This window comes from Mesocricetus auratus, unplaced genomic scaffold (genome assembly GCF_017639785.1).
Source record: "Mesocricetus auratus isolate SY011 unplaced genomic scaffold, BCM_Maur_2.0 Super-Scaffold_6723, whole genome shotgun sequence".
Classification (NCBI taxonomy): domain Eukaryota; kingdom Metazoa; phylum Chordata; class Mammalia; order Rodentia; family Cricetidae; genus Mesocricetus; species Mesocricetus auratus.
The window spans coordinates 1,034,148-1,050,174 of NW_024429183.1; the positions used below are offsets into that span (position 1 = coordinate 1,034,148).

At 50.6% G+C, this 16,027-nt stretch overlaps 1 long non-coding RNA gene across 2 annotated transcripts; it reads right to left on the minus strand.

Annotated features, from left to right (window-relative positions):
• Positions 1 to 4,128: 4,128 nt before the first annotated feature.
• On the minus strand, positions 4,129 to 11,033 carry LOC121135923. 2 transcript variants are annotated; one of them, XR_005873042.1, is made up of 5 exons: positions 10,895 to 11,033; positions 9,676 to 9,753; positions 7,396 to 7,587; positions 5,118 to 5,304; positions 4,129 to 4,479 (listed from the first exon to the last, which is right to left on the minus strand). It is a non-coding gene; the product is annotated as an uncharacterized LOC121135923 (long non-coding RNA). The 2 variants fall into 2 exon arrangements; XR_005873040.1 differs by having other exon boundaries at positions 5,118 to 7,587.
• Positions 11,034 to 16,027: the final 4,994 nt, after the last annotated feature.

The window sequence follows — 16,027 nt, forward strand, 5'->3', positions numbered from 1 at the left end:
GTTCTGAGCCCCATCCCTGGGGAGTGCTCCAGTGGCCAGAGACTTCAGCCTGCTCAGTTCTCTTCCCTAGGGCTCTCCCAATGGTCCCACAGCTTTTTTTTCTTGCTTTTTCGAGACAGGGTTTCTCTGTGGCTTTGGAGGCTGTCCTGGAACTAGCTCTTGTAGACCAGGCTGGTCTCAAACTCACAGAGATCCGTCTGCCTCTTGGTCCCACAGCTTTAAACACAGCTCACAAGCTAAAGACTCCCAGCGCTCACCATCTGACCCTATGGCCATCCAGTCCACACAGATCTATGCCCACATTCTCAGTCCAGGTGGCTCTTGATCCACGCAATACCCCTCCCACCGTTCTGTCCCACCAGCCTCTCTCACATACAACTGTTGGTCCAGCCCCCGCGTGCCCCTGGTTCACCCGCTCCCTCCAGTGTCACTTTGTTCCCTGATCTGCACTGCCTGGGACACATCTTCTTTCTGCTATATGCTGTCCTTTGGACCTGGGAGAAGGACAGGAAGGGAGGGGGAGGGGTTCCCACACAGGATCCTGCACACCAGCGAAATGCTGTTCTCAGCCCAATGAGAACACACCTCTGATGTACTGAGCATTTCCAGAAAGCTCTGATAGCCCAGAGAAGACCCATCCCATGGACTGGAGTTCTGGGCTGAGTAAAAATGAGAAAGAAGCTGAGCAGTTGTCCTAGTTGGGGTTACTATGGCTGTGAGGAAACTCCATGATTAAGCATCTTGCAGGAGGAAAGAGCGTATTTCAGCTCACACTCCAGTCCATCACTGAGGGAAGTCAGGGCAGGAACTCAAACAGGGCAGGAACCTGGAGGCAGGAGCTGATGCAGAGGCCATGGAAGTGAGCTGCTTACTGGCTTGTTCACACTTGCTCAGATTGTTTTCTTATAGAACCCAAGATCACCAACCCAGGGATGGCCCCACCCACCTTGGGCTGGGCTCTCCCCCTTCAGTCACTAATAAGGAAACATCCTACATCTTGGCTGCCACCTGATCTAGAGGCATTTTCTCATTTGAGGCTCCCTTCTCCCAGATGACTATAGCTTGATAAAACAATAGCAGCACAAAGCCAAGGTCACCGCTAGCTTCCTGGACCAGCCTATCACTAGCATCCAGCACTCTGCCGTTTGACTGCAGATGCAAAATGACCTCTTCATTAGGATGGACTCAGACTGTGAGACAAACAAACTCTTTTTTCCCTAAGTTGTTGTCAGGTGTTTTGTCACGGTGATGAGAACAGTAACTAGGGGAGCAGGTGTGACATCATCTGTGCCTGGACTGCCTGGAGGGTGTCCAGACTGCCTGGGGATGAGACCCAGCAGTCCTGGTATTCATCTCTCCCACACATGGAGATGGAAGGGTGAGGGGATGAGGGAAGGGGCCCTTCAGGAAGGCAGCCCTTGTGGGCTCCGAGAGCAAAGTTCTCTGGATGCTGTGGGCTTCTGCCTCATGCTTCTGGCCTACCCCCTACCTGGGAAGACACTTGGGGAGACCTGCCTCTGCTTCCCAGCCTTGCTGTAGCTGGAAGCTTTTATGTGTCCGGTCTGGTCCCATAGCTGCTTATAAAACAATCACCATGAGACTTAATATTATAATTGTTGGGCCAATGACTCAGGCATATTACTAACTAGCTCTCACATTTAAATTAACCCATTTTTATTAATCTGCGTATTACCACATGGCCATGACTTACAGATAATGCTCTGGCATCTTATTCCTCTGGCAACTACATGGCATCTTTCTCTCTGTATCTTTGGATTTCCCACCTACCTATATTCTGTCTGGCTATTGGCCAAATCAGCTTCTTTATTAACCAATGGTAATAAAACATATTCACAGCATGCAGAGGGGCATCCCACATCACATTGCCTCATACTCAGACACAGGCCAAACCCTTCTTTGAGGTCTCTAAGGCCCATGAGGGCAAGCCCTGACTCCTCCTCAGATGTTCCCAGACTGAGCACACCTACCAGCACCCAGTGTGTCCCAAATCCTGATGAGAGTCTAGCCCTCTCAGGCTCACCTGGGTGTCTCTTCTCCTGCCTCTGTCTCCCCCAAAGGCCACATGAGGCCAATGAGGCCTCTATTCACTGTTAACAGATGCATCCAAGCATACAGGAAGCCAGCCCGGTCTACAGAGTGAGTTCAAGATCAGCCTGGTCAACAGAGAGAGTTTCGGGACAGCCAGGACTACATGGAGAAACCCTGTCTCAACAAACAAACCCCTGACAATAACAATAAAGAGATGCATCCATTTGATGATATTTAGTTTGTGATCTAACAAATAAAGCTTGCCTGAAGATCAGAGTATGGAGTTAAGTCACTAGTTAGCCATAGAGGCCAGGCAGTGGTGGCGCACACCTTTAATCCCAGCACTTGGGAGGCAGAGGCAGATGGATCTGTGTGAGTTAAAGGCCACCTTGGCTACACTAGATTGATCCAGCCTCAAAGAGAAACAGAGCTTAGTGGTGGTGGCTCACACCTTTAATCCTAGCACTAAGGAGGTGGAGACAGGAAGGGATATGGCTAGGCAGAGAGAGGAATATAAAATGGGAGGAGACAGGAGCTCAGTGCATTCAGTCTGAGGATTCTTTTTTGTTTGTTTGTTTTTTCGAGACAGGATTTCTCTGTGGCTTTGGAGGCTGTCCTGGAACTAGCTCTTGTAGACCAAGCTGGCCTTGAACTTACAAAGATCTGCCTGCCTCTGCCTCCAAAGTGCTGGGATTAAAGGCGTGCACCACCAACGCCCGGCTCAGTCTGAGGATTCTTACAGGATTTCCCCTTTGGTCTGAGGATTCAGGAGAGATAAGAACTAGTGGCCGGCTGCTCTGCTTCCCTGATCTTTCAGCATTAACCCCTATATCTGACTCCGGGTTTTTATTATTAAAACCAATTATAATTCATGCTTCGCATCCATTCATGAGGAGGGAAGCTGGTAGGAGAAGCCCGGCTTGTCCCTTGGAAGGTAGTTGATAGCAGCCTGGGGATTATCTTTGTTTAAAGAATTTTGAAGGCCAGGCATTGTGAAACAGACCTTTAATCCCAGTACTCGGGAGGCAAAGACAGGCAGATCTCTGTAAGTTTGAGGACAGCCTGGTCTACATAGTAAGTTTCAGGCCAGCCAAGGCTACACAGTGAGACTGTCTCCAAAACATTGAAAGGAGCTGGGCGTTGGTGGTGCACACCTTTAAGTCCCAGCACTCGGGAGGCAGATGCAGGCGGATCTCTGTGAGTTCAAGGCCAGCCTGGTCTATAGAGCGAGTTCCAGGATAGCTTCCAAAACAGTACAGGGAAACCCTGTCTCGGAGAACCAAAAAAAACAAAAAATTGAAAGGAATAATTTTCAGCTTTCTCAAGATCAAATGAGGCTTTCAGAGAGGCAATGCCACTATGTCAGGGTGACACTGGTGTGATGGTTAAGTCAACGTGGGTTTACAGAAAGTGGCACAAACAAACACACATCAGCACCCACGAATGGCCAAGTGCTATCCCTTGATCCTGTGTTGGCAAGGTGAGCTGATGGTGGCCCCTTAAAGGATCAGTGCTGTGGTTCCCAGTACACTGTGGCCCTGGGGTTCATTTGTAGGTGTGTGGTAGATGGGAAGTTAGTCCGAGGGAGGGAGTGTTGTATAACAGTTTCCTCCCAGGTTAAAACATTCCATCTTGCAGGGAAGCTCTTTAAACAGGGAGGTAGATACTCAAAAGAGCTTCAGGAAGTTCCGGAAATTGACCAGCTTCACTGTCGCACCTGCTGAGCAGCCTGTATCCAAGAATGTGGCGAGGATTGATGACACAGGGACCGGTCGGTTGCGTTAAGAAAACTTTATGCTCCCCAAGTCGGTTTAGGAGAACTCCCCAAGAAAAAACGCTTCCCTTTTTAAAGACTTCTGCCATCCATACACACACAATTCTCCAACCGAGCTCTCACACACCTCTCCCAGCTCTCCCAGACTTCTCGCCCTCCTGGCTGGTGGTTAAATCTCTGGCACCAGAATCCGGGAGAAACAGCAGGGAGCAGGAAGAAACAGCTAGCTGTAGGGGGGATCAAAGTCATGGTGTTTCAGTGATGCGAGCCCTTATCGGAGCCCTATCAAGAGCTTTATGGCACTGAATTGTTTTCAGTAAACATTATCTTGCAGCTGCCTGCTCCCAGGCTGATGGAGGGGTGGGTTTCTGAACAAGGTCTGGTGTCCCCACACTTCACCAGGCCCCTTTCTGCCAGAGTAAGCAGGAAAAGCCCAGAGTCCCTTCAGATGGAAGCCAAGCTGCAATGGAGACTCTAAAAACAGAACCGCTGCCTAGAAGAGGTTTAGATCAACCGAGTCACTTGGAAAGGATACTCTCCCAACTGCTGAGCTGCTGCAGGCTGTGCAGTGCGCTCCAGGTGTCCAGTCTTTGTGAGTTGTCACCCGTGCTGGGGTGGGCTTTGGTGATGCAGCTTTCTTTGACATATTTCTTCTCCTGTAGGCAACCCCAATAAAACTCATTGGTTCACCAAATTGGACTCTGGTGGTATCTGCACTTTGGTCTGTCATAGGTTCCCTATCTGGGGTGAGTGGACGTGTGTAGTATAAGAAAAGTCTTGTCACACAATAGGGCTAGACCCAAGATGGAAATGAGTACAGGGGGCCGATCAGGAAGGCCTATGAGCCTGGCTTGGCACAGTGGCCTGGAGGAGTGGGACTTGTACAGGGTTTTCCTGCCCTTTAAGGGAGGAAGGAGAAAAGGGATCTATCCACAGCTGGACTGGGAAGCCCTGTCCAGCATCCAGGTCTCTGCCCTCTGTTGGCCACAGGATGTAGTACACACAGGATGCCCCCAGAACCTTCTGGATCCTAGTGGGAGACCTTTGTTTACAAGCTCTTGTAAACCACACAAAAAGAACAGTCATTTACGAAGTATAGTTAAAAGATGGAGTTGCCTCGCACTGTGGCTGCTGTGTGCTGAGTGGGGACAAAAGACACCTAATGACACAGATCTTGTCTATTGGGAAGCACTGATTCAACAGCACCTCAAAACTCACTCAGCGTAGTAGTTTTCTCCATGTTACCTTATAAACAACAGTGAGACTTGGGGAGGAAAGGATTTATTTATCTTACCAGTTACGGTCTGTCATTGAGAGATGCCAGGGTAGGAGCTAAAGTCAGGAACTTGGAGCCAGGAACTGAAGCACAGAAGAGCATTGTGTACCGGCTCTCGCTCCCTCTGCTTACGCAGCCACTTTTCTTACATAGCCCAAGCCCACCTGGGCTAGGGATGGCTCTGCCCACAGTGGACTGGGCCCTCCTACATCAATGAGAATTAAGAAAATGGCTTACAGGCATGTCCACTGGCAACTCTGATGGAAGCAGTTCCTCAGGCAAGGTTCCCTCCTCCCAGATGACTCTGGTTGGTGTTAGCTTGACAAAGATGCCCCATTTCTCAGCGCATGAAACCAATGAGGACCAGCATTACTTTGAAGCTTGGGATATTTGAGCTGAATCTGTGCACTGAGTGTGGGAATGTTACCTTCGTTTACAAAAACAGGAAATCGGGATTAGTTCATGAAACTGAGATCTGGTTCCTGGACAGTGTTATACTGGCATTTTCTCACAGACACCGTATTGCCTATTTTCGCCCGCTCATCACTCACCTGGGCTCAACCCTCTGGCACTAGACCAGCTAAGGCATTAAACCACAGGGCAAGCAATGGTTTAGTATTGTAAACCATCATTACCTACAACACAAGTCTGCTCACAGAGGAGACCAGTCCTTTGTGAACAGGCTGGATCCTGGCAAAGGGTTTGAGAGCAAGAACACATTCTTAAACCTCTACAAAGGAAAAGCCTGGTGCAACATGCAGATGGCCAGAAGGGGCCCAGGCTTTCAACTGTCCAAGCCCCACTCTGGTTCTGGAAACCTGATCTAAAACAAGTAACCCTCAACAGTGACATCAGCACACAGATGGTGCCCCAACCTCAAGCTCTTTTTGTGACTATAGGCATCTTCCAGAGTGACCAACATCCAGGCCTTTACTCCGAAAGCTGGAAGAGCATATGAATTCTCCCCTAGGAGTCCTGCCCACAGTAGGTGTGCCAAACCCATCTCCAAAACCAGCTAGAAGTTTCAGATCTATTTACTGAAAGTGTCCCTCTTCCCCTAGCCAATCTTTAACTTCTTGACAAGTATTAGGGCAATATCCCAGGTAATCTCTTGGCTTAGTAGCCAATAGCCATGCATGACTGCTTTGGTTATGAAAAATTCATACCCTCAATTCAGCCACACTTCAAGTATGTGCATGACTTGTAGATTTCGTATTGGCTACGACAAATATAAGATTCCTTCCACAGAAATGTCTTGCCAGATGCATGAGACTATTTTCATCCTGTTGTTCTTTGGATTGATTGGTTTTTGCTGTTTGACAATATTGATGCCCTAACTCAAAGTGCTATTGTTTCATGAAAAAGCAGAGGGACACAATTTTGTGTTTATGTTTTTTTAAAACCTGACAAGATAATTTCTTTTTATAAAAAGTGTGCATCATGAGGCTGGACCAGCTGGCTGACCTGGCCCAACTGGAATGTTATGTCTCCATCCAGGCCAGAAATTCTATTCTCTTGACCAGAAAATCCTCTCTCTATAGGCTCCCACTGCTGTATTAGTATTTACTCCCTCTAAAGAGGCAATTGTAGAGCCATTTAGGAACCAGATCAGAGCCCTTCAAATGCTTTTGGCAACTCTGCTTCTGGCAAGAATGAGGCTGTCAAGAGGCCCAAGGATATTTCTGGCTAAGAGGTAAGCTGGTTATTTTCCTTTGGAGTCTTTTAACCCTAGACTGCCTATCTAAATCTTACCTCCTGCTTTCGCCACCCCCTACCTCTATGGAGGTAGTCAGAACTGCCAGATAGCATTGGGGAACAAACACTCTGGTTTCTTCCAGCTGAATGGGAGCATCAGGTACAGCAGTTGGAGTACCCCTTGCAGTGGGACAATATAAACTTTAAAATTCTATTTATTTATTGTATGCATGTGAGTATTTTGTCTGCATGTGCACCTTGTGCCTGCCTGGTATGCATGGAAATCAGAAGACGGTTAGGTCCCCTGAGACCGGAACTTCAGATGGTTGTGGGTCTGAGAATTAAACCTGGGTCTTCTGGGAAAACACTATGAGCCGTCTCTCCAGCCCCCAGTGAACTTCTTTAAAAGACCCCCAAAGTGCACCAGCTGCTCCACTGTATAACAGCCAGGTGTAGAGAGTCAGGAAGTCACCGGGAAAGATATGTAAAGGGAAGTAAAGGCAAAGGTTATTAGCATTACAAGTCCCAGGCAGGGAACCAGGAGAAGCCAGAACAGAGAATACTTGAAAAATGTCCAAACCAAATTTCTTGATGGACTCACAAGAGCCTCCGTCTTCTGGCTCCTCCTCATTTTTCCTTTGGCCTCCAAGGCGGGTTTTCAGAGTGATGAGTCCAGCATCTGCTTTCAGGAACACTGACAGCTGTGGGTGGCCAGCATCAGTGTGAGGTCCCCCCGGATGGCTTCTGACTCATTGTCCCTATCAACCTGGTCCAATTTTACATTCCGTATGACCTGTACCACAAACAGATCTCATTTGAGTTACTTCTTTTTAAATCTATATAATTCCATGTCCCTGCAAAAGCAGGGAGGTACTGGGACAAGCATGGGAAGGGGGCGGGTGGAGAACAGGATAGCCACAAGGGCCCTCCTGGAGGAGGTCAGCCTGAGCTACAGACCCCCTCCCCAGTATAATCAATCAATCAATCAATCAGTGAAAAAGGCACGGGGCCTGAAGTGGGGCCTATGAAGCTACTCAAGAGGCGGAGACAGGTGGATTGCGGGTTTAAGACCAGCCTGGGCAACCTAGTGAGACTGTGTCACATTCAAGTAACAAAGGGCTGGGGCCGTGTCAGCAGTAGAAGGAAGGCTTGCCCAGCATGCGTGACACCCTGGATTCAATTTTCACCAACAGGAAGGAAAAAAAAGCATGGAGCATTTTAGGTACTTGGCAGGATACCTATGCAGGCAGAGGCTCAGCCTTGAGCTCACTTGGCTTCCTGAGTGCCCTGGCCCAGACCAGAAATGTCTACAAATTACAACTGGCTCCTACACTCAGAATTTGCTGAAGTACTTGGGGGCTGTGTTCCATCAGAACGAGTCAGGCAACAGATCCAGCTTAGAGAGTCCTGCCATGCCCACTCAGCAGCAGCAGGGGGCAGTGTGGCTCTAGAGACGCAGCAGAGGAAGGGAAGGACCTGGTCCTGTAGCTTCCCAGTCTTTAGACAAGGGTGGGGGTTGGGGATGGGCTCTTTAATGCTGCTGTCTCCACCTGGGTCACACCTGTCCCCTCTAACTCTCAGGCGTGGAGGTCCCACATCTGCTCTGTGGCCCTGCATATGGACCTGTCCAAATTGGTGTTTGTGCTCCACCAGCTCGGGTCAGAGTGTTTTCTCCCACCACAGGTAACCTGGCATGTAGGTCAGGTCCCCGTCTTACTATGACTTAAATGTGATGTGGCAACAGGGGATGTGTGTGTGGATGGGGACCGGGAAGCCAGTCGAAGCAAGCGAACAGTATTTCAGGTCAGAGGTGTCCACTGGGTGGGGATGGTTTCCAAAGGAACAGTTTTAAAAAACACTGGACCAGCTAGCTGCCTCCAGGCTGTGCTTGATGGGAAAACCCACTCCAGCAAAAGTGACCATCAAGAAAGGCCACTGCCTCTTCATTCCCCTAAACCCCTTCCATCTGTGGCCCATGGGAGCTGGGCATGGGCGAAACCAGGCTGCCCTCCCTGGGGACAGGTGGGTCATGTTTGGCCAAATCCAGAAAGGCAGGTGGGAGTTGGGTGGCTTCTTCCAGCAGGTAGACTCGGGGGCTGGAGTCTAGCCCATGGCAGAATGGGTCTGCCTTGCTCACTGAAGACCCCTCCTCACAAGCTGCAGGTCTTGATGATACACAGCTATGTGTAGTGGTGGGGCCATTTCTACTCAGCTTGGGGTGCCTGCCAGCAGGGGTGCAGAGGGCAGGGGTGCAGAGGGTGAGGGTGCAGAGGGCAGGGGTGCAGAGGGCAGGGGTGCAGAAGGTGAGGGTTCAGAGGGCAGGGGTGCAGAGGGTGAGGGTGCAGATGGCAGGGTGCAGAGGGCAGGGGTGCAGAGGGCAGGGGTGCAGAGGTGCAGAGGGCGAGGGTGCAGAGGGTGAGAGTGCAGGGGGTGAGGGTGCAGAGGGCAGGGGTGCAGAAGGTGAGGGTGCAGAGGGCAGGGGTGCAGAGGGCAGGGGTGCAGAGAGTGAGGGTGCAGAGGCAGAGGTGCGGAGGGCAGGGGTGCAGAGGCAGGGGTGCAGAGGGCAGGGGTGCAGAGGCAGGGGTGCAGAGGGTGAGGGTGCAGAGGGCAGGGGTACAGATGGTGAGGGTGCAGAGGGCAGGGTGCAGAGGGCAGGGGTGCAGAGGTGCAGAGGGTGAGGGTGCAGAAGGCAGGGGTACAGAGGGTGAGGGTGCAGAGGGCAGGGGTGCAGAGGTGCAGAGGATGAGGGTGCAGAAGGCAGGGGTACAGAGGGTGAGGGTGCAGAGGGCAGGGGTGCAGAGGTGCAGAGGATGAGGGTGCAGAAGGCAGGGGTACAGAGGGTGAGGGTGCAGAGGGCAGGGTGCAGAGGGCAGGTACTTACCCACGCCCCTATCTCAGCTGGAATTGCTTCTGCTGACTTCCAGGGAGAAGACAGGGTGCAGTGGACCTTGAGTCAGTCCTGATGAGGTAAGTGGTCAAAGAGAAGCAAGAGTAACCAAGAGCTGGGGACACCATGGGGAGCTCAATGGCTGGGCTATTGCTCTCGTGGCATTACCTCCCAATCTAGCCTGTTGACCAGACCAAGGGCTGTGAGCACAGGCCACGGGCTATGGCTGTTGGATCTGTGTGGTAAGAGAGCTGCATGGTCGAGAGCCGGAGGCAGCTAGACCCTGGCTGGGGAGCTGCTGCAAATGCTGGCAGCCAGTAGCCTGAGTGCTTGTCTGTTTTGTTTTGTTTTTTAAAGACAGGGTTTCTCTGTGTCCTGGACATTCTCTGTAGACCAAGCTGATCCCAAACTCAGAACTCAGAGATCCACCTGCTTCTGTCTCCCAAGTGCTGGGATTAAAGGTGTCACAGTCGTCGTCATCATCTCCTCCTCCTCCTCCTTCTTCACCCTCTCCCTCTTCCCCTCCCCCTTCTCCTATAGAAGGATTCACTTGGGGCTTATGGTTCACGAGGGATAGGAGTCCATCACCATCATGGCAGGGAGTGTGGCACTAGGCAGGCGGGCTTGGCACTGGAACACCAGCTGAAAACTTGGCATCCTGAGTCTCTAAAGCCAGGACGTTGGAATGACCACCAATGGCCACAGGAATTGTTCTTGTTGTTAGGAAAGCCCAGTGTTGGCTGAGGTCATCTCACACAGGCCTCCCCTGGGGAGAGCAGGGCACCATTGGGGTTGAGGAAGGAGGGAACTCATCTGCCAAAGCAGGAGTGGGGTAGAAAGGCCAGAGGCTGGGCACTATCCCTGCATCCCTTTCTGTCTCACCGCCTTTTCCAGCCCTGCTGCTCTGAGAGCAACGAGCAAGGGCTAGGTATGAGGGGGGACTGAACTAAGCTAGGCAGCCCTGTTCCCAACCTTCTCCACTCGGAACTGGCACTGTTGTCTTTCAGTCAATACCAAGAGGACTGGTGACAAATCTGGGAGCAAGGAATCTGGAACAGCCACGTAAGTCATATTAATGACCACCCAGATAGACTCGGCCCCTGGACTAGAACCCATTTAGCTGACACACTGCTGTGGCACCCCGCCCTATCTGGATGCTTTCCAGCTGCCCTTCTCTGAGGATTCATAGGATTGCCTCACAAATGTGACCCACCTGTGTGTCCCTTTTAGCCTCAGAGTCCAGGAGGAAGACTGAATCCACGAGGAAGATGGGGTAAACTGGTCCTCAAGGGCCATGCCCCTTCCCAACTTTCCACACAGACCTGGACTGACAGAAGCCAGGAAGGAAGGAGCATGCAGGGCAATGTGGGAGCCTCCTGCCAGGTGCAGAGTCCAGGCTGAGATGGGTGTGGCCATGAGGTCACAGAGACAGGGTAAGGATGGGGCTGGAGCTGGTTTCTGGACCTCATCTGGGCCTGTACTGCTCCTCGGCTGCTATCCCGGGTATGCTCACCCACCTGGGCTTGTTCACCCACCTGGGCTGCACACCCCTCGCTATGCCGCCTTGCCCAGGCTGTTAGACACACAGCACCCACCTGCAGGTCACTTCCCGCCATCGGCTCACTTTCCTTCAGTGGCCCTGTATCCAGATCCTCCATACAGATAGAATGTTCTAGACTCCCCCTATACACCTTGGGAACCTGCCCTTTGGCTACCACCGCCAAGCTCCTCTCCTTGGTCATTGTCTGCCTCTTGCGCTCCTGTGGAGTTGGCTTTACCATACCTGGCTGTGTTCATCTAATTTCCCAAAGCACTTGTCTCTCCTTTCCCAAGGGGACACTGGCTACGTCACTGCAGGGTCCTCCCATTCCTGCCTCTCATTGCTGCTATGAATAGCGCCAGACCACAGTCTCACCACAAGACTCGCTCAGTGTTAGCCAAAGTCATCCTGGGGACAAGGGTGGGGCATTGGCTCATTAGTAGGGTGTGTACCCATACAGGCCCCAGCCTTGACACCTCTCTCTTCTGGTTTTTTGTTTGTCTGCTTGTTTGTTTGTTGAGACAGGGTTTCTCTGTGTAGCTCTGGCTGTGCTGGAACTTACTGTGTAGCCTTTGCTGGCCTCAAACTCACTCTGCCTCCTGAGTGCCAGGATTAAAGGTGTGTGCCACCACTGCTGGGCTGAACACCTCCATCTTCTGTGGCCACACCCTCTCCCAAGTGCCTGTGCCTTGGCCCTGTTATCACCTCCCTAATCTCTATGTCAGTTCCTTGTGTCATCACGTCAGACTTCACGGCAACTTGTCTGATGGTTGTCAGCATCCGGTGGACTTGTGCTCCAGGTAAGTGGGTGGATGTGCTGCAGAGTGTGGGGGTCCCAAAGGGATGGGCTGCAGTGTGGGGGTCCCAAGGGGATGGGCTGCAGAGTCGGGGGTCTCAAGAAGGGGACTCTCACACAGAAAGGGAGCCTGCCCTGAGGATCTTGGGGAAGACTCCAAGGAGTGGTTTTGTGTAGGATTGGCTCATAGCTGTGCTCCACACAGGGTCTTCCCACAAGCACACCAGTTAGGGTTTCAGGCAGGCATCTGCCATCTTCCACAGTCCTTCAGGCCTACAAGGTAGGGGGACCTTTGGTTGGAATGGTCTTGCTGGCAGCTGCAGCTTGGTGACAGGAACTAGTGGGGCCTGACTTGGTGGTCTGTGTTCCCATAGTATGTGGAAAAGTCACAGAAGGTGGTCGGGGCTCTACAGGTCAAAATTCTTCCCAGAGCTCCTCCCTGTCCTGATGATGCAATCTGAGTGTGCAAAATGAAGGCCTTCATTAAAATGGTCGTGGTGGGGTCTTGTTGGGCCTATTCCACAAAGTCACAATTGGAGGGAAAGATGGCCTCCCAGACTGGTCACAGAGGGCCCGAGCTTCAGTCTCTAACTCTACAAGAGTGCAGGGGTGACAGAGACATCCTCAGGACTGTTCAGCCGTGGGGGAAGGGCAGACACTGGGGGATGGTCTCCACTTGTGTCTGGGTCACTGCTGTAACAAGGACAAGGGTGTCTTAAATGCACCACTGGAAAAAAAGTTTGTCACACTTGGGTGTTGAAAGGGCCAAAGGCAGTGACAGTCGCAGATGGCAGAAGCTGGCGCTCCACGCCTCACATTGCTACTCAAGATCGAGGGGAACAAAGGCATAGATTCGGGTGTAGGTCATGCACCAATTGATGCTTAGTGGGAGACTGAGGTAAGCGTACAAGTGTGACCCTTGAGCCAGGAGGTAGCGAAACACTGTGTTCCTAACTGTGGACTTGAAAATGACACCTTTACTTTTGTGTCAAACAAAACAAATGGACACTTGGGAGGCAGAGGCAAGAGGACTCAGAGTTCAAATCCGGCCTGGGCTACAGAGTGAGAACCCGTCTCAAGAAACAAGCAAATAAAAAGACAAATACAAAACTGACACTTTAAGAAATGCCCCAAGAAGGCAGAGGGGCAGCCCATAGAGGTCAGGCCTCATCATGACCATGAGGGTCCATCCAGTGAACAGCTCGGAGAAGAGAAATCATGGCCTGTATTTGGAAAATAAAGGCTCTTGCTAAAAGAACACAAGTTTAATTTATAGTTTCCAAATAAGTGGAGAGAAAAAAATGCAGAGGTTAATACAAGGGAAGGAACAAGGAAGCTGTAATGTGACAGCCAGAGCAGGTGATCTAAATTCATTGGCAATCACAGCAAATGGGTTAATCTTACTAAGACACAGTTTAGCAGATCAGATTAAAACCACAAATACTGTTACCCATTGAACAATGCCTTGCAGGAGATGGTGGAGAGAATCACAAAGATGGACTATTTAAGTGCCAACCTGGATGGTAGACCAGCAATGCGATGGTTGGAGAAGTTAGTAACATCTGCTCAGACATGCAGCGATTGACAAGAAGGCCAGGAACTCAGTGCTGCCAAACAGCCGAGAAAAAGTCTGGCGACTCTACGGTGGCCACTATGTGGGGTCAGATCAGATATTGGCACTGCTGGTCCTGTAGATCCACTGCCAACCAGACAGAACATGCTCTCTTAGGGCAGAAGAGTTTCTCTCAAAGACCTGGAATCCAGAGATAAATTTATAATGCTAAGAAGGAAAGTGTGTTCCCAAACAACTCACAACAGTGTGTGTGTGTGTGTGTGAGAGAGAGAGAGAGACAGAGACAGAGACAGAGAGAGAGACAGAGAGGAGAGAGAGAGACTCGGTGACAATGGGTGGTGCCTGAGGTCTGGAGCATGCTCTTGGGAACTGAGGCTAATACAAGCTCATCTTGGGCTCTCAGGAGGACCACTGAGCATGTCCAGGAAGATGGCCCACAGATTAGCAACCAGAACACTTCCTGCAAGACTGAGGAAGGTACACAGGACATACAGACAGACACAGAGGCCCACAATTCGGGAACTTGCATGAAACCCAAACATGCTCTTGTGGAATTCTAATTGAGTCATTAGCCCTTAGGAAATGGAATCTGGGGTCAGACACCCCATCCTTCCTCCAAGCTCAAACAGAGGCCATGAAGTTTCAGAGGCCAGCTAACTACTCTGCAAAACTTCAGATTAAAAGTAGTCCTGCATCCTACATCCTGCATCCAAACCCCACGGCAAGAAGTATGTGTCAGATTCTAAACTTTCGGGTGTCTCAGAGGCACATTTGCCACCTGGTATGTGACACCCAGCAGGGTCTGGGGTGGCTTCCAGAGCCAACATACTGTAGCTCCCAGCATGACTTGCAAAGATTCTCACCAAGTGAGGTCCAGGACCAGATGGAGCCTCAGGCGTTCAGCTCAGCTTTCTTTGGAAATGAGTTTGCAGGAAACAAAAACACTAAAACAAAACCCAAACAATGATGCTTTTCAGGGCCTTCTGGGTCTCAGAATTAGAAATGGGATCCTGCAGAGTCACAATCGGATCCAACAGGGTAGTTCTGCCCTCATACACCCACATACCTGCGACCGTGTATGGTTGTTCCAGGAGAAGGAGGATCTGCAACAGGAAGTCCCCAGAAGAGACTGGACCTCTAGGTCCAATCACCTTAATGGTTTCAACCTGAAGAGAATTTACTGCTTGCTCAGTGAACACAGCAGCTCTGAGAGCAGCCATGCATTAGCTGGCACCAGGGTCCTGTGGTGCTGCCCTGAGGAGGAAGGTGAGCAGGAGGAGGAAGGAGCCTTGGGCTTTATTTCAGCAGTGCCGTGAGATGAGGAAAGAAAGTGAAAAGGGAGAAGAAGACCCTGGACAGCTCGGAGAAGAAGCCAGCCAAGGACCCAGGCTGGATGGCAACACAAACCATCCCAGAGCACAGCAACCAATTTAAAAATGAAAGACAAACCACCTCACCCTGGGCCACCGAAGGCTGCTGACACCCCAGGCCACTCTGAAGGCAGGACTACCCAGAGGAGAGTGGGAAGGTGTGAGTTCCAAGGTGTGGTCTTTCAGGGTCAGATTCTGCAACTCCAATCAGAAGCCTAGGGGAGGTTTTTTTTCTTGTTTGGAGAAGCTTTGTTAGAAATAAGTCAAGGGCCACAAAGAAAAGAGACCACTACCCAATGGATTGTTTCGACAGAGCAAACTTTACTCTTCATCAAGAGGACATGCTAGAAAGGGTGAATGTTAGGACAGGAACTGACCATGTCGTTTCCACATTGGCTGGGGTCTGACCTCACAGGCTTATTCAACTGGCTAGTCTTAATTAAAAGAACCATTTTATTATTTTTATGTGTATGGGTTTTTTTTGCCTGCATGTAGATATGTGTATTACATGTCTGGTGCCCACAGAGGTCGGAAGAGGGCATCCAGTATCCTGGAACTAGTTATGGAAGGTTGTGAGCCACCATGTGGGTGCTAGGAACTGAAGCTGGGTCCTCTGCAAGAACAAGTGCTTAACTGTGGAGTCATCTCTCCAGCCCCAAATCATGTATTTACACTAGCTTACAAAGCAGTGGGTTTCCATAAGGGAACTTTTAAAAATTACTGATACGGGGTTATATAAGGCCATTTTCACTGCCATATTTATTTAAACAATAAATCGGTGAAGTTTCTAATTGGAACAAATTCAACCATATTCATACTATAAGAACCTACAATTATAAATAGGAACAAGAGATGTTCACATGCGCCGGGAGACAGCAGAAGCCAGCCATGCCACAGGCCCTAGATGCCCACCCACACTGGGAGACAGTGGAGACAGCTATCCAACTACCGGAACTGAACCCTACCCTCATTATGACTGTACCTAGAAGAGCAATCACCAGAGCAGCACCACCACCAACACCTAGAGAAGTGAACACCGGAGCCTTGGATTTGCCTGCAGTGAAAGG